A 26,449-nucleotide genomic window follows, 5' to 3' on the forward strand; every position below is an offset into this window, starting at 1 on the left:
TGTTGTTTTGATTGATTGTAAATTAACAAAATCAATGCAGATGCCTAGTGCAGATAATTGACTACCTTCATGGAATCCTTTTGGTGATTGCGTCCCCCAAAATTTTCATTTTGATTGTAGCATTCAAGATGATCGTTGATATCTTCTTGTTCTTCATAGTCCCTAACTTGTTGAAGTAGTGAAGTAGTTTAATTTTCACTCCCGATCGTTTACGGCATCTCCAAGCCTGAATGCTTGAAACCACAGTGAGCAAAGCAGTTCTGAATTGTCTTACTGCTGACTACTCACCAACTATTAGTTACAAAACTATCACTGTTTTTTGAACTCAAACACACACAGCTAACACTATTTAAAAACTTTTCGCTCTAAGCATGGTGTAGTGTCTAACAACCACACAAGTGCACGGAACCAACGCTAGTTAGAAACTGTTTGCAACAGTCACCTGTCCCAATTAAGTAGTACAGTGTCCCAAGCAAATGAAGGAAATCCTGGCTACTTTTTCCATTAGTTTTTGTTCTTTAAGAGTTCTCCCAAATAAGTGGCTGCTCCAATTAACTGAAGGTCCAATTAACCAGAATACATTATAATCTAAATATTTAACCCTTTTTGGATGAAGTGGACACTGCAACCTCCTTTGTAACCTCTACGATTCTGTGATAATAACCAAACTTTGTAAGTGGAAAGACTTCCAATCTAGGCTGTACTTCTCTCCCTACCTGGCCTTTTCTTGTCGTAATTTATAGTTTCTTTTAAGAATACGTATTACAATGTACTGCGGCCACAAAACAACAAATTTCACAACACACTCCAGTGATATTAAACCGGATTCTGAGTCTGATTCAGTGGTCACTTTATTAGGTACACTTGTACATCTGCTTATTAATGCAAATATCTGATCATTAGGGTACATTAGGGTCTTTTAAGAGACTCTTAGAGAGGTACATGGAGCTTAGCAAAATAGCGGGCTGTGAGGTAGGGAAATTCTAGGCAGCTTCTAGAGTAGACAACATGTTCAGCACAACATTATGGGCCAAAAGGCCTGTAATGTGCTGTAGATTTCTGTATGTTTCTATGATTCAGCCAATCACGTAGCAGCAACTCAATGTCTAAAAGCACTCAGTCATGGTGAAGAGGTTCAGTTGTTCAGAGTAAACATCAGCATGGGGAAGAAATGTGATCTAAGTCAGTAGTTCTCAACATTTTTCTGCTCATGGCCAAGTTACCCCTGTGCCCCTCCTCACCCTCCATAGACTCCATCAGTTGCTAAAGTAGTTTTGGTCAGCTTTTCTACAGAAGTGATTTGCCATTGCCTTCTGGGCACTGTCTTTACAAGACGGGTGACCCCAGCCATTATCAATACTCTTCAGAGAATTGTCTGTCTGGTGTCAGGACCCTAACCAGGACTTGTGATATGTACCAGCTGATCATACGACCATCCACCACCTGCTCCCGTGGCTTTGCATGACCATGATCGGGGACGAAGCAGGTGCTACACCTTTCCCAAGGGTGACCTGCAGGCTAGTGGAGGGAAGGAGCACCTTACATCTCCTCTGGTAGAGACGTATCTCCACCCCACCACCCTATTCTCCCACCATCCTATTTTCCTTTTCGCACAATTCTCTGTTATCTCCAGAGACTCAAGAATAATCATGATTGCCCACATCATACCACATGGCACATAATGATGATAATAATGGTGATGCAAAATGCAAAAAAAACATTCAGTGAGCGACAGTTCTGTGGGTGAAAATGCCTTCTAAGTGATAGAGATCAGAGGAGAATGGTCATACTGATTCAAGCTGACAGAAAGATGACAGTAACTCAAATAACCATGTGTTACAACTTTGGTGTACAGAAGAGCATCTCTGAATGCGCATTTCAATCCTTGAAATGGATGGGCTACAGCAGCAGAAGATCAAAAACATACACTCAGTAGCCCTTTATTAGTTACAGAAGGTGCCTAATAAACTGGTCACTGAGTTTACATTTTAACTTTTTGGGGATCGTTGTTAAACATAATCTTATTGAGTGATCCTATAACTCTCTTGAACTACACATACTAAATATAAACCAGGAGCAGGTGTAAACACAAGAGATTCTGCACATTCTGCAGGTGCTGGAAATCCAGAGCAACACACACAAAATGCTGGAGGAACTCAGCAGGTCAGGCAGCATCCATGGAAATGAATAAACCGTTGATATTTTAGCCCAAGCCCCTTCATCAGATGAAAAGAAGAGGGAAGAAGCCAGAATATGAAGGTGTGAAGAGCGGAATGAATACAAACTAAAAGGTGATGAGTGAGCTCAGATGAAGGGGAAGTTCGTTGGTTGAGGGAGTGAGATGAAGTGAGAAGATCTCTTTTCCTCATGGTCCAATCTCCTTTCCTATCAGATTCCTTCTTTTTCAGCCCTTTACCTCTTTCCACCATCCTGTTGAAGGTTAATGGCCTGAAACGTTGACTGTTTATTCATTTCTGTAGATGCTGCCTGATCTGCTCAGTTCCTCCAGCATTTTATGTGTGTTGCTCTTCCACTTATCGTCTCTGAGCTTCTCACTTCTTCCCCGCCTTCCCCTCAGCTGGACTCACGTCTCCTGTTAGTTTGTACTCCTTCCCCTCCCCCTACCTTCTTATTCTGCCTTCTTCCCCCTTCCTTTCCAGTCCTGATGAAGGGTCTCAGCTCAAAACATTGACTGTTTATTCCCCTCATAGATACTGCCTGACCTGTTGAATTCCTCCAGCATTTTGTGAATGTTACCCAGGAGCTGGCGCTCCTGATTCACAGTTTAATACAGCCATCCTTACAAGGCGAGGACTGGTTGGTGGATTTGTAAGAAATGAGGCTGGACCAAGACAGACAGAATGAAAGGTTGAGACAAATGGCATGTATTTGTACACATTATCGACACTTTGCACGTTCTCCAGTTGATATTCAGAAAGAGCCAAAGCTTTGTTCTTTGGCAGATGTTTGACCATTGCCATCTTATCAATAAAAGCTTGGTTTGTTCAGACAAGTAGACAATACCTTTCATTCTCTGCACATCTTATCATCTCAGCCACTCGGCTGCATTCTGCATTTGATTGACAAGTGCCTCAGTTTGCCAGTAAAATGGTGTCATAAATTTATTGTGCTATCAAGGCCTTTCTCAAACGCTTTTCATGAAGCAGATTTTGGTCCCACACAAAGAGCAAGAAATGAGCTTTTTGTGAAAGGTTAAAGTTATGGAGTGCAGGTTGAATGAATGACGGTACTAGTCCGGAGATCACTGCTGTAGATCGAGTCAGAATCAGTTTTATATTTTTGTTTTAATTTATTTAAAGATTCCACGTGAAACAGACCCTTCTGTCCAAACAAGCCTGTGCTGCTCTGTAACCCACCTATTTAACCCTAGTCTAAGTACAAGGGAGTTTACAATTTACCTACTATCCACTATGTCTTTGGACTGTGGGAGGAAACTGGAGCACCCGAAAGAAACCAAAAGAAAAAGAAGTCACAGGGAGATCATACAAACTCCTTACGGATGGTACTGGAATTGAACTCTGAACTCCCACGCCCCAAGCAAACTGTTATGCTACTGATAGACTAATGGTGCCTAATTTCTCTAATCACCTCTTCCTGCACATGGAACACCGAAGAGTACAGCACAGAAACAGGCCCTTCAGCTCACAATGTTATGCTGAACCAATTGAATTAATCAAATGCCCAATTAAACTAATCCCTTCTACCAATACAATGCCCATTTGCCTCCATTTCCTGCATATCCCTATGCTTGTCAAAGAGCCTCTTAAATATCTCAGTGGTATCTGTCTCCACCACCACCCAAGGCATCTCATTGCAGGAAACCACCACTCGCTGTGTAAAAAAACTTGTCCTACACATCTCCTTTGCATTTTCTCCCGCTCACATTAAATGTATCTCCCACTAACAGCAATGCTACAGTGGCAACATTATCACTGATATATGTTGTGAAGTTTGTAGTGTAGCAGCAGCAGTTCAATGCAATACATAAAATATACCATAAATTACAATGAATTTTATATATATATATATTTAATGGATTGGAGTTGGCATCCCTCTACATTCTGCTGTCATCTCCAATGATAGAGCAAGCAGGAAGACTCTACAAAGGGACATCAAAACTGCCCGGTGTATCACCAGCACCGGATATCGGATATGCACCATCAAGGACAGATATCCAGAAGGGTGCTGGAAAAAGCCAGTAATGTCGTGAAGGATCCCACCCACCCTGTTCTTGGACTATTTGTTCCACTTCCATCAGGGAGAAGGCTAGGCAGCATTCACATCAGGACCACCAGACTCAAAGACAGTTACTTTCCCCAAGCAATAAGGCTGTTCAACACCTCCACCCACTAACCCACCCCTCCACACCCCCAGCTACCACTACTTTATCATTTCCTGTCAGTCACCTTATGTAGAGAGACTCCTGTGCCTAGCATCACTTTATGGACATACAGTCAACCTAAGTAGATAAGCTACCTTATGAATTTATATTTGTTGTGTTTTTTACTATTATTGTGGTTTTTTTTGTGCTACATCAGATCCAGAGTAACAATTATTTAGTTCTCCTTTACACTAGTGTACTGGAAATGACATTTAACTATCTTGATTCTTGAGTCTTGAAATGTGATCAAATTAAACATGAGGGCACACAAATCTTTTCTTCTGGAAGGCCTTTTCCTTCTGGAAGCTGAAATCTTTTAGCTTCTGGAGTATCCTCCTGGCTGGGTCAATCAGCTTATGAATTAATTGCAAAACATAAGAGTGTACCTCAAGGATGAGTACTTAGCCCACTGCTCTACTCTCTCACACTCATGACAGTGTGGCTAGGCACAGCTCAGACACCACCTATACAGTCACTGATTACACAACTGTTGTTGGCAGAGTTTCGGATGGTAATGAGGAGACGTAGAGGAGGGAGATAGATTGGCTGGTTGAGTGGTGTTGCAACAACACCCCTGCACTCAGTGTTAGCAAGACCAAGGAACTGGTGGTAGATGTCATGAAGGGGAAGTGAAAGGAACACCCACCAGTCCTCATTGAGGGATCAGCAGTGGAAAGAGTGAGCAGTTTCAAGTTCCTGGGTGTCAACATATTGGTGATCCATCTGGGGCCCAACATTATCATGAAGAAGGCACACCAGTGGTTTTAACTTGTAAGGAGTTTGAGAAAATTTAATAAGGCATCAAAGACTCTTGGATATTTCAATAGAACTACAGCAGAGAGCACTTGGACTGGTTGTGTCACAGCCTGGCATGGTGGCTGTTATGTATGAGATTGCACCAAGATGTAGAGTGTTGTAGACTCAACGAGCTCCATCACGGGCACAACTCTCCCCACCATCGATGACAGCTTCAGGAGATGGTTCCTCAAGAAGGGGGGCATCCACCACTAAGGACCCTCACCCTGCCCGGGACATGCCCTCTTCTCATTACAATCATCAATGAGAAGGTACAGTAGCCTGAAGACACGCGGTCAATGTTTTATGAATAGCTTCTTCCCCTCTGAACGAACCGTGAAGATGTATGGCGGAGAACACACTGACTGGTTACCTCACCACCTGGAATGGGGACTGCGTTGCGCAAGCTTCAGGTGTTGCAGGCTCCTCCAGCTTCATCATGGCAACAGGACTCCCCATCACCAAGGACATCTACAAGAGGTGGTTCCTCAAGAATGTGACATCCGTCACCAAGAACCCTCACCACCCAGAACGCCCCCTCTTTTCAGAGATAAGGCACAGGAGCCTGAAGAACCAAACTCAATAATTCAGGAACAGCTTCTTCCCATCCACCATAAGATTTCTGATTAGTCCATGAACACCACTATATTGTTCCTATTTTACACTATTTATCTATTATTGTAAGTTATGGTGATTTTATGTCTCCGCATTGTACTTTTGCTGTAACACAACAAAGTTCAAATGATCTAAATCTCTCATAAGAGACCTGATTCTGCAAATACACTGTGGAAGCTGAAATACCTTCATTCCTCTTAAAGAAGGATTATAACACACACGTTAAGCAAGCTGTGTCGATAGCACCTTGTTGAAAACAGATTGCGAACATGCTAAGCAGTCACCTGCTACAGTTTCAACCTCCTTTGCCACTTGATTCCAAGTGAATACAAGGCCAGTTTGATCACTGAAGAAGATTTACTCATCGTGTGTGTGTGTGTGTGTGTGTGTGTGTGTGTGCGCGTGTGCGTGTGTGTGTGTGTGTGTGTGCGCGCGCGTGTGTGTGTGTGCGTGTGTATGTATGTGCGTGTGTATGTGTGTGTGTGTGTGTGTGTGTGTGCGCGTGTGTGTGCGTGTGTATGTATGTGCGTGTGTATGTGTGTGTGTGTGTATGTGTGCGCGTGTGTGTGCGTGTGTATGTATGTGTGTGTGTGTGTGTGTGTGTGTGTGTGTGCGCGTGTGCGTATGTGTGTGTGTGTGTGTGTGTGTGTGTGTGTGTGTGAACTGTACTCTGCTGAAGTGCAGGAAAGAAAGAACAGGGGCTGTGGAATGATACAGATCAAAAAAGCATGGCACTTGAAATCAGACCCAGTCCACAAATCTTAGGTCAGGCTACTCTCATAACTACACCACACCTTGTTTCTAACCATTAAACACAATTGTCAGGAAAACAAAAACAAACTTAGCCCGTACCTTTATATTTAATTAATGGTTGATGCATTATTCATGAACCTTTATTATTTATTGATGCTTTCACATTTCTGACAATGCCTTTCTCTAATATTAAGCATGTAAATCCAAGCACGTTTCTTAACTCCTCAGACCATAAGGTAAAGGAGCAGAATTAGGCCATTTGGCCCATCGTTTTCTCCACCATTTTGTCATGACTGATCCAATTATCCCTCTCAGCTCCAATCTCCTGCCTTCCCCATATCCCTTCATGACCCGACTGATCAAGAACCTATAAAACCCTGCCTTAAATATATGTAAAGACTTGTCCTCCACAGCAATTTGTGGGCAATAGATTACACAGATTCATCACTCTCCGACTATAGAAATTCCTCTTCATCTCCATTCTAAATGGATATCTCTCTATTCTGAGTCTGTGTCCTCTGGTCCGAGACTCTCTCATCATGGGAAACATCCCCTCCACATCCAATCTACTGAGGCCTTTCACCATTCGATAGGTTTCAATGAGGTCACCCCTCATTCTCTGAACTCCAGTGAATACAGGCCCAGAGCCATTAACCGCTCTTCATATGACAGGCCGTAAAATCCTGAAATCATTTTTGTGAACCTCCTTTGAACCCTCTCTAGACTCAGCACATCTTTTTTTAGATAAGGGGCCAAAAACTGTTCACAATATTCTAAGCGAGGCTTTATCAGTGCTTTATAAAGCCTCATCATTACATCCCTACTCTTTCATAGAAACATAGAAAACCTACAGCACAATACAACCCCTTCAGCCCCCAAAGCTGCGTCGTACATGTCCTTACCTTAGAAATTACCTAGGCTTACCCATAGCCCTCTAATTTTCTAAACTCCATGTACCTATCCAGGAGTCTCTTAAAAGACCCTATCATTTCTGTCTCCACCACTGATGCCAGCAGCCCATTCCACGCAATCACCACTCTCTGCGTAAAAAACTTACTCCTGACATCTCCTCTGTACCTACTTCCAAGCACCTTAAAACTATGCCCTCTTGCACTAGCCACTTCAGTTCTGGGAAAAAGCCTTTGACTATCCACATGACCAATGCTTCTCATCATTCTTGTACACCTCCATCAGGTCACCTCTCACCCTCCACTGCTCCAAAGAGAAAAGGCTGAGTTTACTCAACCTATTCTCATAAGGCATGCTCCCCAATCCAGGCAACATCCTTGTAAATCTCCTCTGCACCCTTTCTATGGTTTCCACATCCTTCCTGTAGTGAGGCAACCAGAATTGAGCACAGTACTCCAAGTGGGGTCTGACCAGGGTCCTAAATAGCTGCAACAGTACTTCTCGGTTCTTAAACTCAATCCCACAATTGATGAAGGCCAATGCACCGTATGCCTTCTTAACCACAGAGTCAACCTGTGCAGCAGCTTTGAGTGTCCTATGGATTCAGACCCCGAGATCCCTCTAATCCTCCACACTGCCAAGAGTCTTACCATTAAAGCTATATTTGCTATCATATTTGACCTACCAAAATAAACCACCTCACAGTTACCTGGGTTGAACTCCATCTGCCACTTCTCAGCCCAGTCTTGCATCCTATCAATGTCCCGTTGTAACCTCTGACAGCCCTCCACACTATCCACAACATCTCTAACCTTTGTGTCATCAGCAAATTTACTGACCCATCCCTTCACTTCCTCATCCAGGTCATTTATAAAAATCACGAAGATTTGGGGTCCCAGAACAGATCCCAGAGACGCAGCACTGGTCACTGACCTTCCTCAAGAACATGACCTGTCTACAACCACTCTTTACTTTCTGTGGGCAAGCCAGTTCTGGATCCACAAAGCAATGTCCCCTTGGATCCTATGCCTCCTTACTTTCTCAATACGCCTTGCATGGGATACCTTATCAAATCCTTTGCTGAAATCCATATACACTACATTTGCTGCTCTACCTTCATCAATGTGCTTAGTCACATCTGCAAAAAATTCAATCAGGCTCGTAAGGCATGACCTGCCTATGACAAAGCCATGCTGACTATTCTTAATCATATTATGCCTCTCCAAATGTTCATAAGTTCTGCCTCTCAGGATCTTCTCCATCAACTTGCCAGCCACTGAAGTAAGATTTTTCATTAGATTTAATAAAAATATCTACTAGCCACTGTCAGAAGCAAAGAGAAAACTTTGGGCTGCAAGTAATCTGATGGAGGAACTCTATGTGTCGAGCAGCATCCATGTGGGAAAAGGAATTGGGTTGCACAGTAGTGTAGAGGTTGGTGCTACACTTTACAGCAGCCAGCCATAAGATCGGGGCTCAATTCCTGCTGCTGTCTGTAAGGAGTTTGTACGTTCTCCCCGTGACCGCATGGGTCTCCTCCGGGTGCTCCAGTTTCCTCCCACAGTCCAAAACCATATGGGTTAGGGTTAGTAAGTTGTGGGCATGCTACACTGGTGCCAGAGGTGTGGTGACATTTGCTGGCAACCCAGAACAATCATTTCTGATTTGATTTGATGCGAATGACTCATTACACTGAATGTTTCAATGTGCGTGTGAGAAATGAAGCCCAGCGCAGCTTGAATTGTTGACGACCGTGGATCGGGACTGAGAGTGGAGAGGGGAGATGGCTGGTATACCGAGGAGAGGCAGAGTGGTGAGAAAGGACTCTGAGGTGACTGGTGGCCTGAGGAGTAGTGTAAGGTCATTAGAGGAAGTGAGTGGGGAGTGGTGCTGGGAGACAGTGACAGGGAGCGAAATAAAATGAGGGAGGGAGAGAGAGTGAATGCTGGAGACAGCTGCTGGAGGGAGATAAGCAGAAACACAAATGGCCCCCAGTGATGGACTCTGATAAGTGAAGGAGATGAGGATGGAACCATCTGGGGAGAGGTGTGTGGCTGAAAGTTATAGGGCATCATATGGAATTATGGGAGATAATTTTCTTTAAGGTTGTTATAGCTGGGGGTGGTAATGGGGATAAGCACCCACTACCTTTTAAATGCTCCCTACGGTGTTTGCCTCAAATAGCCTCTGACAATCAAGCCCAGCTCCTGGCCTTCATGTGTGGCTTAGCTACTAAGCCCGGCAGAATTGTTTCTACTGACAGGAAAAGGGGTAAAGATGGGTCACTGGCTTCTAAAACCAGTCACTTCGTCCAGATGGGGCTCATCAGCCATGGTTTGGCAGCTCATCTAAGAGAAGGAAAACTCTGATCTCAAACATCCGCTGCCTTGAGGCTATACCCACTCATGGGGAAGCCTTCGGGAGTAAACCCTGTGGGAAAAGTCCAGAGTTGGAGTCCCTAAGACAGTCCTACTTTGAGTTCAATGCTGACTGGCAACTCCTGCGACACTGCTGGTACCAAACTGAATCGGTGTCTGCTGTTCTTTTGGGTTCATCAGATACGTGGAGAGGGGGAGCTTGCTATATAGGCAACAACTTGCTCTCCATATCATACTGCCCAGGCTTGCGTATCTAGACAGCTAGGATGCAATATCCAGGGTCAACTCTGACCAACAGAGGCCCTCATGGGGGCGTGGCTAAAAGAAAACAGTCGGGATCAGTGAATCTCCTTTTAGCCTAAGAGTGGGTTCCGCTATTATCAACAATTTATGATCCACACCCAGTGGCCCCTTTATTAGATACACCTGCACCTGCTCATTAATGGAAATATCTAATCAGCCAATCATGTAGCAGCAACTCAATGCATAAGAGCATGCAGACACGGTCAAGAGGTTCAGTCGTTGTTCAGACCAAGCCTCAGAGTGGGGAGGAAATGTGATCTAAGTGACTTTGACCATGGAATGGTTGTTGGTGCCAGATGGGGTGGGTTGAGTATTTCAGTATACACTGATCTCCTGGGATTTTCACACACAACAGTTTCTAGAGTTTACAGAGAATGGTGCTATAACAAAAACATATCCAGTGATCAGCAGTTCTGTAAGTGAAAACGCCTTGTTAACGAAAGAGGTCAGGGGAGAATAGCTAGACTGGTTACTGCTAACACAAAGGTGACAGTAACTCAAATAATCACACGTTACAACAGTGGTGTGCAGAAGAATACCTCTGAATGCATAATATGTCAAACCTTGAAGAGGATGGGCTACAGCAGCAGAAAACCACACTGGGTTCCACTCCTGTACCTAATAAAGCATCCACTGAACACATACTAGAATTGACTCTGCTAACTGTAGCCATGTTTTTGATCATACGAAGTTAGGTGTGTTGGTGAGGTTACAAAAAGGCAGTGATGAGCTAGTAGGCCAACAGCTGATGGATATAGCCTAATGCAGAAAATGTGAGGGTAGCCACTTCAGAAACAGGATCTTATTATCACTGATTTATGTGACGTGAAATTTGTCGTTTCCCGGTAGCAGTACAGTATAAGGGCAGAAAATTACTATAATTTTTTTTTAAATAGTGCAGAAAAAGTGAAGGTCAAGTTTATTGCCATCTGCAGAAGTCCACATCTGAATAGGTGCAGTAAAACATTACTTGCAGCAGCATTACAGGTACAGAACATCAGATAAGCAATGGGCTGGCTTTATGAATTCATGCACCATTAACAAATCTGATAATGGAGGGGAAGATGTTCTTGAATCATCGAGTGTGGTTCTTCCGGATCCTGCAGCTCCTCTCTCATGGTAGTAAATGTGAAGAGAGCATGTCCTGGATGGTGGGGGTCAATAGACAATAGACAATAGGTGCAGGAGTAGGCCATTTGGCCCTTCGAGCCAGCACCGCCATTCACTGTGATCATGGCTGATTATCCACAATCAGAATCCAGTTCCTGCCTTATCCCCATTACCTTTGATTCCGCTATCTTTAAGAGCTCTATCCATCTCTTTCTTGAAAACATCCAGAGACTTGGCCTCCACAGCCTTCTGGGGCAGAGCATTCCACAGATCCACCACTAATGCTACAACTCATGTTCTCAGGATTATTTATGTACTAACTTATTTATTACTATTACAATTTTCTTTGTATTTGCACAGTTTGCCTTTTGTACAATGATAGTCTTTCAGTCCTTGTTTCTGTGTAGTTTTTCATTGTATTTCTTTGCTATTTCCGCTCTGTACAGACTGTGATCTCCCAATGAGTGAGTCAAGGATTAGGTTGCAGAAAGAGTTACACAGGCTGAGGTTTTGAAGATGAAAGCCAGCATGACAAATATTTAACACTACAGGAGGATATTAAAAGCAGATTTAATGTTACAAAAAGGCTGTGTGCCATACAGCCTTAATTTTCAGGTTGAGTCTGTGGTAAGGAAGGCAAATGCAATGTTAGCATTCATTTTGAGAGGACTAGAATGTAAAGGCAAGGGTGTAATGCTGAGAATTTATAAGGCACTGGTAAGACCTGTCTTGGAGCATTGCGAGCAGATTTGGGCCCCTTATCTAAGAACGGGTTTGCTGATATTGGAGAGGGTTCAGAGGAGGTTCGCAAGAATGAATCATGGAATGAATGAGGACAGATTGATGGCTCTGGGCCTGTACTCACTGGAATTCAGAAGAATGAAGGGGGAGCTTATTGAAACCTATGGAATGTTGAAAGGCCTAGATACAGTGGACGTTTCCTATGGTGGGGGAGTCTAGGACCAGAGGGCACCGTCTCAGAATAGAGCTGTGGTTCCCAACCTAGGGTCCACAGACGCTTTGATTAATGGTACTGGGCAATGGCATGGAAAAAGGTTGGGAAACCTGGATTAGGGGGATGTGCATTTAGAACAGATATAAGGAGGAATTTCTTTAGCCAGAGATTGGTGAATCTGTGGAATTCATTGCTATAGGCGGCTGTGGAGGCCAAGTCACTGGGTACATTTAAGGCTGAGGTTGGTAGGTTCTTATTCTTGACTAGTCAGGGCATGAAAGGATAGGGGGAGAAGGCGGGAGATTGGGCCTGAGGGGGATCAGCCATAATGAAATGGCAGAGCAGGCTTGATGGACCAGTGCCTGAATTCTGCTCCTAATTTTATGTTCTTATGGTCTTACTGTATTATACTACGGGGACTGATGCTTCTGTAATCTGCCTGAGTTACCAGCTTGTTTTTGTCACGAGTAGGTGACTGAAAGGCAGTAAAAGAGTGCCTTTAATGTAGTCGAATTTCCAAAGGCACTGAAATACAATATCAGTACCCGGATAATGCAGACATAGAAAATCTCAAGACAGTAACCAAGAGCCAAGTGGACTGATAGAATAGAGAACTATAAAAGTTTAAGAAGGAATTTTTGGAACATTGTTGCCAAGAGAGCTGGAAGTATCATTGCCACGAATGAAGGTTTTAAAATAAGCATTGTGAAAGAAGCCAAAATGGAATACTGCAAGACAGGGACGTTTGCTGGGCGGGGAGAAAAATTCAGAAAACAGAAGTGCAAAGGGACTTGGGAGTCCTCATGCCTAAAGGGTAACTTGGCGATTGAGTTGGTGGTAAGGAAGGCAAATGCAATGTTCGCATTCATTTTGAGAAGACTAGAATATACTTTATACTTTTATAGTTTATTGGTTTCCAAACAATTGATACTAGAACGTACAATCATCACAGCGATATTTGATTCTGCGCTTCCCGCTCCCTGGATTACAAATCGATAGTAAATATTAAGAATTTAAATTATAAATCATAAATAGAAAATAGAAAAATGGAAAATAAGGTAGTGCAAAAAAACCGAGAGGCAGGTCCGGATATTTGGAGGGTACGGCCCAGATTCGGGTCAGGATCCGTTCAGCAGCCTTATCACAGTTGGAAAGGAGCTATTTCCAAATCTGACCGTATGAGTCTTCAAGCTCCTGAGCCTTCTCCCGGAGGGAAGAGGGACGAAAAGTGTGTTGGCTGGGTGGGTCGTGACCTTGATTATCCTGGCAGCACTGCTCCAACAGTGTGCAGTGTAAAGTGAGTCCACGGACGGAAGATTGGCTTGTGTGATGTGCTGTGCCATGTTCACGATCTTCTGCAGCTTCTTTCGGTCTTGGACAGGACAACTTCCATACCAGGTTGTGATGCACCCCAGAAGAATGCTTTCTACGGTGCATCTATAAAAATTAGTGAGGGTTTTAGGGGACAGACCAAATTTCTTTAGTTTTCTCAGGAAGTAAAAGCGCTGGTGGGCCTTCTTGGCAGTGAACTCTGCTTGGTTGGACCAAGTCAGGTCATTTATAAAAGCAAGGATGCAATGCTGAGGTTTTATAAGGTATTGGTCAGACCGCATTTGGAATATTGTGAGCAGTTTTGGGTCCCTTATTTAAGAAAAGATGTGCTGGCATTAGAGAAGTTCCAGGGTAGATTCACAAGAATGAATCTGGGATGAAAAGCATTTGATGGCTATTAGCCCCTCAGATGATTAAAAGAATAAGGGGAGATCTCATTTAATCCTATCGAATATTCAAAGGCCTAGATTGAGTGGATGTTTCCTATAGTGGGGGGTCTAGGACCAGATGACACAGCCTCAGAATACAAGGATGCCACTTTAGTGGAGAAATGAGGAGGGATTTCTTAAGCTAGAGGGTGGTGAATCTGTGGAATTCAGTGCCACAGAGGACAAGTCATTGGGTATATTTAAAGCAGAGGCTGACAAGTTCTTGATTAGTGAGGGTGTCAAAGGTTATGGGGAGAATGGGTCGAGAGGGATAATAAATCAGCACTGATGGAATGGCGGAGCAGACTCAATCGGCCAAATGGCCTTATTCTGCTCTTCAGTATTATATGGTCTTATGGGCTCCTAGGGAATAGAGTTAACACTCAGCACTGATATATTACCTGACCAGGGAACTTCAGCAAACACAGGGTGACGTGTGAGTCAGGCTTGGAAACAGTTGGTTTATGCACCCCACCATCCAAATCAGCACCCATCACCCAGTTTATAATCTCTTCTTGCTGCTGCTATAAGGAACAAGTTAGAGGAGCGTCAGGACCCACACCATCAGGTTCAGGAACAGTTATTACTCTTCAACCATCAGGCTTTTAACTTCACTCTCCCCATCACTGGCTTCTTCCCACAACCTATGGATTCACTTTCAAGGACTCCTCATCTCATGTTCTTGATATTTATTGCTTATTTATTTATTTAATATTGTTATCATTATTTCTTTCTTTTTACGTATATATGAAGGCCCCCACACACCCTTCATACAAACTCTTCTCCCTCCTGCCATCTGGCAAAAGGCACCGAAGCATTCGGGCTCTCATGACCAGACTATGTAATAGTTTCTCCCCCCAGGCCATCAGACTCCTCAATACCCAGAGCCTGGACTGACATCAACCTACTGCCCTCTACTGTGCCTATTGTCTTGTTTATTATTTATTGTAATGCCTGCACTGTTTTGTGCACTTTATGCAGTCCTGGGTAGGTCTGTAGTCTAGTGTAGTTTTGTGTTGTTTTACGTAGTTCAGTGTAATTTTTGTATTGTTCATGTAGCACCATGGTCCTGAAAAACGTTGTCATGTTTTTACTGTGTACTGTACCAGCAGTTATGGTCGAAATGAGAATAAAAGGTGACTTGACTTGACTTAATAGTTTGTTGTGGATTGCACATAGGTTGCATGCCTGGTTGCTGGGACTTCCACTGACTTTATTATTGTTATTGGATTTACTGTAAATGTCCACAAGAAAATGAATCTCAGGGTTGTATATGGTAATATGAATGTACTTTGGTAATAAATTTACTTTGAACTTTTTTATGCACAGCACTCAAATTTGTGTAGGGCAGTGAATAAGGCAAATTCATCACTGTGGACAAAGACAGGAAGTTTATTTACCAGAAGGATTAGAGAGTGGACAAAAGTAAGTAACAGCAGTTCATTGAGTAAGTCAAATTCATGCTCAGGGTTGCAATGCAGTAACTAAAAAAAGCACCAATTTAAAATATTGGACACACAGCTCAGACGCTGGTGATGGACAATTGAAATTTTTTTTGCTGCAGGGCAGGAGATGAAAAGAGCATGGGCTTTGAAGTGTAAATCTAACACTGTGTACCCACCTGCATGACTCTCAGCAGTGCCTTCTTTCTAGAACGGCACATTAGCACAACACTTTGCAGCACCAGTGATTGATCAGAAGATTGAGGTTCAACTCCCACCACTGTCTGTAAGGTGTTTGTACGTTCTCCCTGTGACCGCGTGGGTTTCCTCCGGGCGCTCCAGTTTCCTCCCACAGTCCAAAGACATACGGGTTAGAGTTAGTGAGTTGTGGCCATACTGTGTTGGTGCTGGAACTTGTGGACTACCCCAAGCGCATCTCGGGACTGTGTTGGCCGTTGATACAAAATACTGTAATGCATTTCACTGTAGGCTTCAATGTTTCAATATACACATGATAAATAAAGCTAATCTTTCGAAACATCTAACTCAGGTGTAAGAGTAACCTGCAGTTCAAGGATGGGGATTCACTGATGAGGGAACTTTTACTGATGTGGGAACTATAACTAGCTAACAGTTATAGAGCTATAGAACATAGAAATAGGCCATTCGGCCCATTGTGACTATGTTGACCATCAAGCACAATTTAGACTGATCTTATTTTACTTTCTCTCAGTCCCACAAAATCCCACAAAGTTCTACCAATACAGGAGAAATGAACACAGAGCAGTACAACAGGCCCTTTGGCCTACAAAATGTATTGCTGAGCTAATTAGCGATTTAAAATTAACTAAACAAAACTGTCACGACCAAGAGAAAATCCTCAGATGTTGGAAATCCAAGCAACACACAACCTCTCCCCTGTGAGTGGCAAGGTGGAGATATGTCTCTAACGAAGAGGTGTAAAGTGCTCCTTGTCTCCGCTAGCCTGCAGGTCACCCTTGGGCAGGTTGTGGCAACTGCTTAGGTCCCCCACTGCCTCACCGGATCAGGATCACAGGAAGCCATGGAAACAGGTGGTGGATGGTCATACGAGCAGCCGGTGCATATCACAAGTCCTGGTTATGTGACCACTGACACTAGGCGGACAATCTCTGAAGAGTATTGATCATAACTGGGGTCACCTCTCTTGTAAAGGCTCTGTCTGGAAGAAGGCAATTGCAAACCACTTCTGAAGAAAGTTTGTCAAGAGCATTCATGGTAATGGAAAGACCATGATTGCCTACGTCACATGACACAGCACATAATAAACATAACGAACAAACGAATCCCTCACATACCCTTATAACCTTCAATCAGTTTTCCTCTCGGCCTCTACCACTCTAGAGGAACCTGCAGAGAGATGTGGACACAGCTCAGCACATCTCAGAAACCAGCCTCCCCTCTACGGACTCAGGCTACGTCCACACTACGCCGGATAATTTTGAAAATGCCGTTTTCGAGTAAAAACGACAGGCGTACACACTAAGTGTTTTTCAAAATATCTCTGTCCACACTAACATGGATATTTGGGTGAATCTCCTCTACTGGGCACGCGCAGGACACACAGAAAACTAGCGAAGAGGAAACGGTATACTTAGTGCGCGTTTGTCCAGTTACACAGAAAAACTTAAAAGGAATTGCTCTTGGCTCTCGCACAGGAGGACTTAAAACTGAAAAAAAACAACAAATACTGGAGCGTATGGACGCAACCGACAGGGAGTTCACAGACAGTACGACCCAACTGATGACAAACATTGAAAAACTGACTAACTGTTGCATTAATAAAGCTCCTTGTATAAAACATGTCTGCATCAGTGTTACCTTGTATTTTCATACAATGTTACATTAGGCTGTTACACATCTATTGTCAGAGAAGTACTTGCATAAATAGGTAAACCACCTTCGTACAAGCAGGACAGAAAACAGGGCAAAGTGAGTATACTTATGGGTCAAAGTATTTGGTGAGTACATTTCTAACTCTTCTGGCTTCAGTCTCGTTGCCGTCTGTTCTGAAATTGTTAGGTTCTGCGAAGTGCAGAATCGAATATCGCTGTGATGATTGTACGCCCTAGTATCAATTGTTTGGCGACAATAAAGTAGTAGTAATAATAATAATAATAATAATAATAATAAGAAGAAGAAGAAGAAGAAGAAGAAGAAGAAGAAAATGATGAAATGCCGCGCTGCCGCCATCTGTTTGGGAACGTCATGACAGCGGTTATAAAAAGCTCCGGTTACCCCGTACACACTGCGACAGATATTAGGCGTTTTCAGATTTATTCACTCTGGAGACCGTTTCTGAAAATCTCCATTTTCAGGGGATGAAAACGCCGTTTTAGTGTGGACAGAGGGTCAAAATGAAGAGAAAAAGCTTCGTTTTCAAAATTATCCGGCGTAGTGTAGACGTAGCCTCAGACTCAATGCTCTTTCTAATTTTTTTCAGAGCTGTGTGGACCAACTGTTGCTCTGAGCAGGAAATTTTTACACAGCCTGAAAACTGCAAGGCACATTAAATAATTATGTAAAGGCAATTTCCAGCTCTGCAGCAACAAAGGCTATGTGCGTGGGAGCATTTCAGTTGTAGTGCGGCAGCATACCTGCGCAACTTCGAGGGAACAGTGCTCAGTCTACACTTCCTGTGCCTCAGTAAAGTGCCCATCCACTCTGTACTTTCTCTAATCTCCTCTCTCCCATTGGGCAGAAAATACAAAAACCTGAAAGCATGCACCACAAGTCTGAAAGACAGCTGTCAGACTCTTATACAATAGGGTGGACACTTGCATTCTCAATCTATCTTGTTATGATCTTGCACTTTATCATTTACCTGCACTGCACTATCTCTGTAGCTTTTACACTTTATTCTGCATTAGTATTGTTTTGCCTTGTTCTACGTCAATGCACTGTGTAATGATCTGATGTGTATGAACAGTGTGCAAGACAAGATTTCCAGTGATTCTCTGTACTGTGACAATAATAAACCAATTCCAATTCCAAAAACAATCCAAGAAATGTGAGGGCGCTGAAAAGGAAGTAGTGAAGACCCACACCACCAGATTCAGAAACAGATATTTTCCTACAACCATCAGGTTCTTGAACTGATCTGCACAACCCAAATGCTACCTCAGCAACAAAACACTGCAGACCACCTCTTGCACTACTATGAACTTGTTCCTACTTGTGTTTTTGCACTAATATCATGCACAGTCTTTTTCCTCACTGATTTGTGTAATTTATGTTCTGTATTTAATACATACCTCCTGTAATAAAGTGGCCATTGAGTGTATGTTCGTGGTCTTCTGCTGCCATAGCCCATCCATCTCAAGGTTTGACTTGTTGTGCCATTCTAGTCATCCTTCTCTGACCTCTCTGACCTCTCTGACCTCTCCTGTTTGCTGCTGGCCCTCCGGGGGCAAGGGTCAGAGTTGGTGCACTCCACAGGCGTGCTGGAGTCAGTGCTGCCCTCTGGTGTTTGCTTTAGCAGAAGACAAGATGTATTGTATAAAACATTTTTGCCCACAGAGCTACTGCTCACTGGAAGTATTTTTTGCTTTTTACACCATTCTCTGTAAGCTTTAGAGACTATTATGAAACAGAAACATAGAAATCTACAGCACATTTCAAGTCCTTTAGCCCACAATGTTGTGCCGACCACATAACCTACTCTAGAAGCTGCATAGAATTTCCCTACCAAATAGCCCTCTATTTTTCTAAGCTCCATGTGCCTATCCAGGAGTCTCTTAAAAGACCTTATCATATCTGCCTTCACCACCGCTGCCAGCAGCCCATTCCACGTACTCACCACTCTCTGTGTGAAAAATTTACCTCTGACATCCCCCTTGCACCTACTTCCAAACACCTTGAAACTATGCCCTCTCGTGTCAGCCATTTCAGCCCTGGGAAAAAGCCTCTGACTTGATCAATGCACATCATCTTATACACCCCTATTAGGTCACCTCTCATCCTCCGTCGCTCCAAGGAGAAAAGGCAAAGTTCACTAAACCTATTCACACAAGGCATACTGTCTAATCCAGGCAACATCCTTGTAAATCTCCTCTGCACTCTCTCTATAGTATCCACATCCTTCCTGCAATGAGGTGACCAGAACTGAACACAATATTCCAAGTAGTGTCTAACTAAGGTCTTATATAGCTGTAACTTTACCTCATTGCTCTTGATCTCAATCCCATGGTTGATGAAGGCACCTTCTTGTTAACCTGTGCAGCAACTTTGATCGTCCTATGGACTTGGACCCCAATATCTCCCTGATCCTCCACACTGCCAAGAGTCTTACCATTAATATTATATTCTGTCTTCAAATTTGACCTACCGAAATGAACTACTTCACACTTATCTGGGTTGAACGCCATCTGCCACTCTCAGCCCAGTTCTGCATCCTATTGATGTTCCGCTGTAACCTCTGACAACCCTCCAGACTATCCACAACATCCCCGACTTTAGTGTCATCTACAGACTTACTAACCCACCCTTCTACTTCCTCATCCAGCTCATTTATAAAAATCACAAAGACGAGGGGTCCCAGAACAGATTCCTGCTGGACACTACTGGCCACCATCCTCCATGCAGAATATGAACCATCCACAATCACCCTTTGCCTTCTGTCGGCAAGCCAGTTCTGGTTTCACAAAGCAAGGTCTCCCTGGATCCTATGCCTCATTACTTTCTGAATGAGCCGCATAGTCATAGTCATAGTCATACTTTATTGATCCCGGGGGAAATTGGTTTTCGTTACAGTTGCACCATAAATAATTAAGTAGTAATAAAACCATAAATAGTTAAATAGTAATATGTAACTTATACCAGGCAATCAGTCCCTCCAAGGGAGGAGTTGTAAAGTTTGATGGCCACAGGCAGGAATGACTTCCTATGACGCTTTGTGTTGCATCTCGGTGGAATGAGTCTCTGGCTGAATGTACTCCTGTGCCCAACCAGTACATTATGTAGTGGATGGGAGACATTGTCCAAGATGGCATGCAACTTAGACAGCATCCTCTTTTCAGACACCACCGTCAGAGAGTCCAGTTCCATCCTCACAACATCACTGGCCTTATGAATGAGTTTGTTGATTCTGTTGGTGTCTGCTACCCTCAGCCTGCTGCCCTAGCACACAACAGCAAACATGATAGCACTGGCCACCACAGACTCGTAGAACATCCTCAGCAATTAAATAAGTAGTGCAAAAATAGAAATAAAAAAGTAGTGTTCATGGGTTCAATGTCCATTCAGAAATCAGATGGCAGAGGAGAGGAAGTTGTTCCCTGACCCTCGAGTGTGTGTCTTCAAGCCCCTGTATCTCCTCCCTGATGGTAGCAATGAGAGGAGGGCTTGACCTGGGTGATGGAGGTAGTTAATGATGGATGGCGTCTGTCTGAAGCATCAGATAAGCTGGATACTATGGTGGGCTTCACAGCTGAACAGGTGAGAAGACAGCTGAAATGTCTCAACCCAAGCAAGGCTGCAGGACCGGATGGTGTCAGTACCAGGGTGCTCAAAGCCTGTGCCCCTCAGCTACGTGGAGTACTTTGCCATGTACTCAACCTGAGCCTGAGGCTCCGGAGGGTTCCTGTGCTGTGGAAGACGTCCTGCCTCGTCCCTGTGCCGAAGATGTCGCGCCCCAGCGGCCTCAATGACTACAGACCAGTGGCATTGACCTCCCACATCATGAAGACCCTGGAGAGACTTGTTCTAGAGCTGCTCCGGCCTATGGTTAGGCCATACTTAGATCCCCTCCAGTTCGCCTACCAGCCCCGACTAGGAGTTGAGGATGCCATCGTCTACCTGCTGAACTGTGTCTACGCCCACCTGGACAAGCTAGCGAGCACTGTGAGGGTCATGTTTTTTGACTTCTCCAGTGCGTTCAACACCATCCGCCGTGCTCTGCTGGGGGAGAAGCTGACAGTGATGCAGGTGGATGCTTTCCTGGTGTCATGGATTCTTGATTACCTGACTGGCAGACCACAATACGTGTGCTTGCAACACTGTGTGTCCGACGGAGTGATGAGCAGCACTGGGGCTCCACAGGGGATTGTCTTGTCTCCCTTTCTCTTTACCATTTACACCTCGGACTTCAACTAATGCACAGAGTCTTGCCATCTTCAGAAGTTTTCTGATGACTCTGCCATAGTTGGATGCATCAGCAAGGGAGATGAGGCTGAGTACAGGGCTATGGTAGGAAACTTCGTCACATGGTGTGAGCAGAATTATCTGCAGCTTAATGTGAAAAAGACTAAGGAGCTGGTGGTAGACCTAAGGAAAGCTAAGGTACTGGTGACCCCTGTTTCCATCCAGGGGGTCAGTGTGGACATGGTGGAGGATTACAAATACCTGGGGATACGAATTGACAACAAACTGGACTGGTCAAAGAACACTGAGACTGTCTACAAGAAGAGTCAGAGCCGTCTCTATTTCCTGAGGAGACTGAGGTCCTTGAACATCTGCTGGACGATGCTGAGGATGTTCTACGAGTCTGTAGTGGCCAGTGCGATCATGTTTGCTGTTGTGTGCTGGGGCAGCAGGCTGAGGGTAGCAGACACCAACAGAATCAACAAACTCATTTATAAGGCCAGTGATGTTGTGGGGATGGAACTGGACTCTCTGACGGTGGTGTCTGAAAAGAGGATGCTGTCTAAGTTGCAGGCCATCTTGGTCAATGTCTCCCATCCACTACATAATGTACTGGGTGGGCACAGGGGTACATTCAGCCAGAGACTCATTCCACCGAGATGCAGCACAGAGCGTCATAGGAAGTCATTCCTGCCTGTGGCCATCAAACTTTACAACTCCTCCCTTGGAGGGTCAGACACCCTGAGCTGATAGGCTGGTTCTGGACTTATTTCATAATTTACTGGCATAATTTACATATTACTATTTAACTATTTATTACTAATTTTCTATTACTATTTATTATTTCTATGACTATTACTATTTACTGATAGTAATATTACTATTACTATTTCTATTACTATTTATTATTTATGGTGCAACTGTAATGAAAACCAATTTCCCCTGGGATCAATAAAGTATGACTACTACTACTACTATATTATAAGTCCTGGTTATACAACCACTGGTGCCAGGCAGACAATCTCTGAGGAGTATTGATAACGGCTGGGGTCATCTGTCTTGTAAAGACACTGCCCAGAAAAAGGCAATGGCAAAACCACTTCTGTAGAAAAATTTGCCAAGAACAATCATGGTCATAGACCATTATGGCCTGTCAGATAATGTGGCACATAATAATGATGATGTACCTCATGACAATAAACTCGATTTGACTTGATGAGTGTAAAAGGGTGCTTGATTGTGTGGATTCATTGGCCAAAATGCCTGTGTCATTACAGTGTTACTCAATTACCCTTCCTAATCGTCTTTCCCCTACACACCTATCCCAATGTACACAGGCTTATCTCAGTTATGGCAGTAGGTTCAGACGCACCGGGTTCTAAGGGGCTAATCAAAGAAGTTATTGCCTTTTTTTTAGCATATTGATTACGATCAAAAGACCCTGCTGGACATTAAGAACTTAAAGTACTGAGGGTATAGCTCTCAGCAAGTTGTTCACTGGTGAAGAAGCTAGACTTGGTGTGGACTGTGGTGTTGCCTGCTTCAGAGAATCAGGATCGGTGCATCAGAGGTGTGCAGCCTAACAGCGAGCGATCATCTTGGTCGCTTTTCTTGTGAATGTAAGACCCTGTCAGACATCAGTGGTGTGGAATGCTGCAATTCGGGTTCGTTGAGTTGTTGGTGGATGGCAGGAGTGCTACGTGGCCTCCATCATGGTGAGGACGAGGCCCCAAGCCACAGTGTCACCATTAGCAGCTGCCTGTGGGGAGACACAGAGCCGCTACACTCCAGCAGAGTGCCGGAGTGAGTGCTGCCCTCCGGTGTTCACTCAGCAGATGACAAGATGTATTGTGCTTGACTGCAGACAGATACAACATTCATGGATTCAGGGACTTGGACTATTCCTTTTGTGTGTATGACTGTATTTACTGCCGTCTTATATGACCTATATGTGTCTTGTGATAATGTGTGATGTTGATACTGTGTTCTGCACCTCAACACTGGAGTAACTCTGTTTTATTCGACTGTTTTCATGAATATTCATGCATGGTTGAATGACAACTGAACTTGACCTTGAACTGGAACTAAAATAGCAGGCTAGCTTCACCTGCTCTATAATTACTAAGGGATTCGTAGATATTTCTGTACTACGAAAACAGTCTGTGTGCCTGTGGACAAATGCAAGAGACAACATGGAGTCATAGAGGCGAACAGAGTAGAAACATGTTGGTTCATGCCATCCAAACCAGTCAAATTTACCCACCTTTGGTCCATATCCCTTCAAACATGTCCTAACTAATGCTTGTCTTTTAAAAGTTGTTAGCTTGTCATGGTGGAAATATTGTGAGTTCCTGAGATCCCCAGAGTGATGCCTTCTGGAGTTTTTCCACCTGGTGCTTATCTCCTGGTAGAGTTACCATGGCGGTAAGGTCAAGAGAGATGTTCCAGACAAACAGTGTTCCAACCAAGACTAAAACGATGGAGCTAGCAGAAGATGACGACGTATTAGAACGGCAGTGAAAACAGAAGGAGGCTTCAGCGCTGAAGGGACCCCAGTCATCTTGCACTCCATGGCACTGGACCCTGACCTCAATATATCAAGGACCATGAAATGGCTTTTTAAAAGTTTTTTTGAACTACTTATTGAATTATTTTTCAAAATTACACTTTTGGCTGTAATTTACAGCTTTTTTTTGATTATTTACTGCAATATGCTGCCGTCCCAAAACAGCAAATTTCATTATATTTGCCAGTGATATTAAATCTGACTCTGATGGCTCCCACGCATCAGCCTCCCCACAGTAAACAAAGTTATGCACAGGCATTCTCCATTAATGGAATAACCCCTTAGACAACCCCCTAGGAGAACATTATACTTGACTTGAGTGATTACACTACTCCTATCTGTGCCATTTGTGATCCTATAAAGCTCTAGCAAGTCACCCCTCAATCTCCTACACTCCAGGGAAAAATAATTCCTAGCCTGTCCAGTTTCTCCTAAAAACTTAAACCCTCCAGTCCTGGTAACCTGAATTTTTTCTGGATTCTTGCAATTATATTTTATTCTTCTCACATCCCTATATTTGACCTTCATATTCTGCCACTCATCCACAAACTAGGGGTAATTTACAATGGCTAATTAACCTTTCAATATTCGCAGTCCCTCCCTTTACTTTATTGCGGTCAGCTCCTGAGAATTCATCTTTTGTGCTCAGAACAAAATCCAGTAGTTAGAAGTCAATAAGTTTTAAATTAAATGATTACTAATCACTTGAAAGTTGAAGGACAGCATCCATCATTAAGGACCCCCGTCACCCAGGACATGCTCTCTTCTCACTGCTACCATCAGGGGGGAGGTACAGGAGCCTGAAGACAGACTCTCAATGTTTTAGGAACAGCTTCTTCCCCTCCACAGTCAGATTTCTGAATGGACAATAAACCCATGGACATAAGCAGGAGACCATCTGCAGATGCTGGAAATCCAAAGCAACACATTCAAAATGCTGGAGGGACTCAACAGGCCAGCCAGTATCTATGCAAAAGAGTAAACAGTCGAAGTTTAGGGCTGGGACCTTTCTTCAGAAGTCTCGGCCTGAAAAGTCATCTGTTCACTCTTTTCCATAGATGCTGTCTGTCCTGCTGAGCTCCTCCAGCATTTTGTGTGTGAACTCATGTACACTACCTCACTACTTTTTCTTTCCTTTGCTCTCTTTTTGCATGGCTTTCTAAATTTAATTTTTTCATACATACCGTACTGTGCAAAAGTCTTAGGCACATCTATATAGCTAAGATACCCAAGACTTCTGCACATTACGGAAGTGATTTTATATATTGAACTGCACTGCTGCTGCATATGTGAGCGATGATAACCCTGATTCTGATCTGGGTCTCTATTATAGACAGAGTGGGAAAGGGGCATGGAGAAGGTTATTATTAAGGATGGGCAGAGTCACCGACAAATTCTGCTTCAACATCGCAGGGACACCCATTCCAACCATCTCTGAAGACCAGTGAAGAGCCTTGGCAAGGTGTTCGGCAGCAACCTGAAAGCCCGTCAGGGGCTGGAGGACCGGTTGAAAGTATTTGACCAGTCAGGACTACCTGGCAAATTCAAGGCATAGGTATGCCAAAACATCATCCTACCGAGGATTCTTTGGCCATTGCTGGTATATGAAGTTCCAATTTCCACTGTCGAGGACCTAGAGAGAGAAAGGGCAGCAGTTTTCTCCAGAGATGTCTGGGATTGCTCCAGACTCTCAACAGTATCGCCCTCGATGAGAAGAACACCAGACTGCGGCTGCCCTGGAAATCCGTGCAGGAAGAATGCAAGACGACAAGGGCAAGAGAGGTGATGCAGTATAGAGAGTCCAGCAACCCAAAGGTGACCCAGGCAGAGGTCATTGTGAATTCCGGGAGGGAGAGCAGAAGGCTGTGCCGCGATGTCCTGGTGGGAGCGGTGATCCGAGGAAGAGCTGGCCCGAGAAGCTTCTCAATCCCCAGGTATGGCGCGGCTAAGGGGAGGGAGAAGCACAACCTCATCTAGGAGGAAGTGAGAGCGGCCGTGGATGAAGAGAGATTCACCAAATCAGTGGGCACTAAGCAGCAGGGAGCTTGGACCAGGTGGGCGCAGGCTATGGAAAGGGGGGATGACATGGACTGATCTCTGGCAACAGAGCAACATCGAATCAAGTTTCTTGTCCAGGTGGCGTATGACATCTTGCCCAGCCCATCCAACATGCATAGTCAGGGGAAGGTTGGTGCCCCAGCATGCCTGTTGTGTTTCAGGAGAGGAACCTTGGAGCACATCCTGAGTTGCTGCCCAAAAGCTCTTTGAGAGGGTCGATACGACTGGAGACTGGACCAGGTATTGATGACCTTTAGGAAGCGATCTTCCTAAGAATCAGTAA

This window comes from Mobula hypostoma, chromosome 11 (assembly GCF_963921235.1).
Source record: "Mobula hypostoma chromosome 11, sMobHyp1.1, whole genome shotgun sequence".
Classification (NCBI taxonomy): Eukaryota; Metazoa; Chordata; class Chondrichthyes; order Myliobatiformes; family Myliobatidae; genus Mobula; species Mobula hypostoma.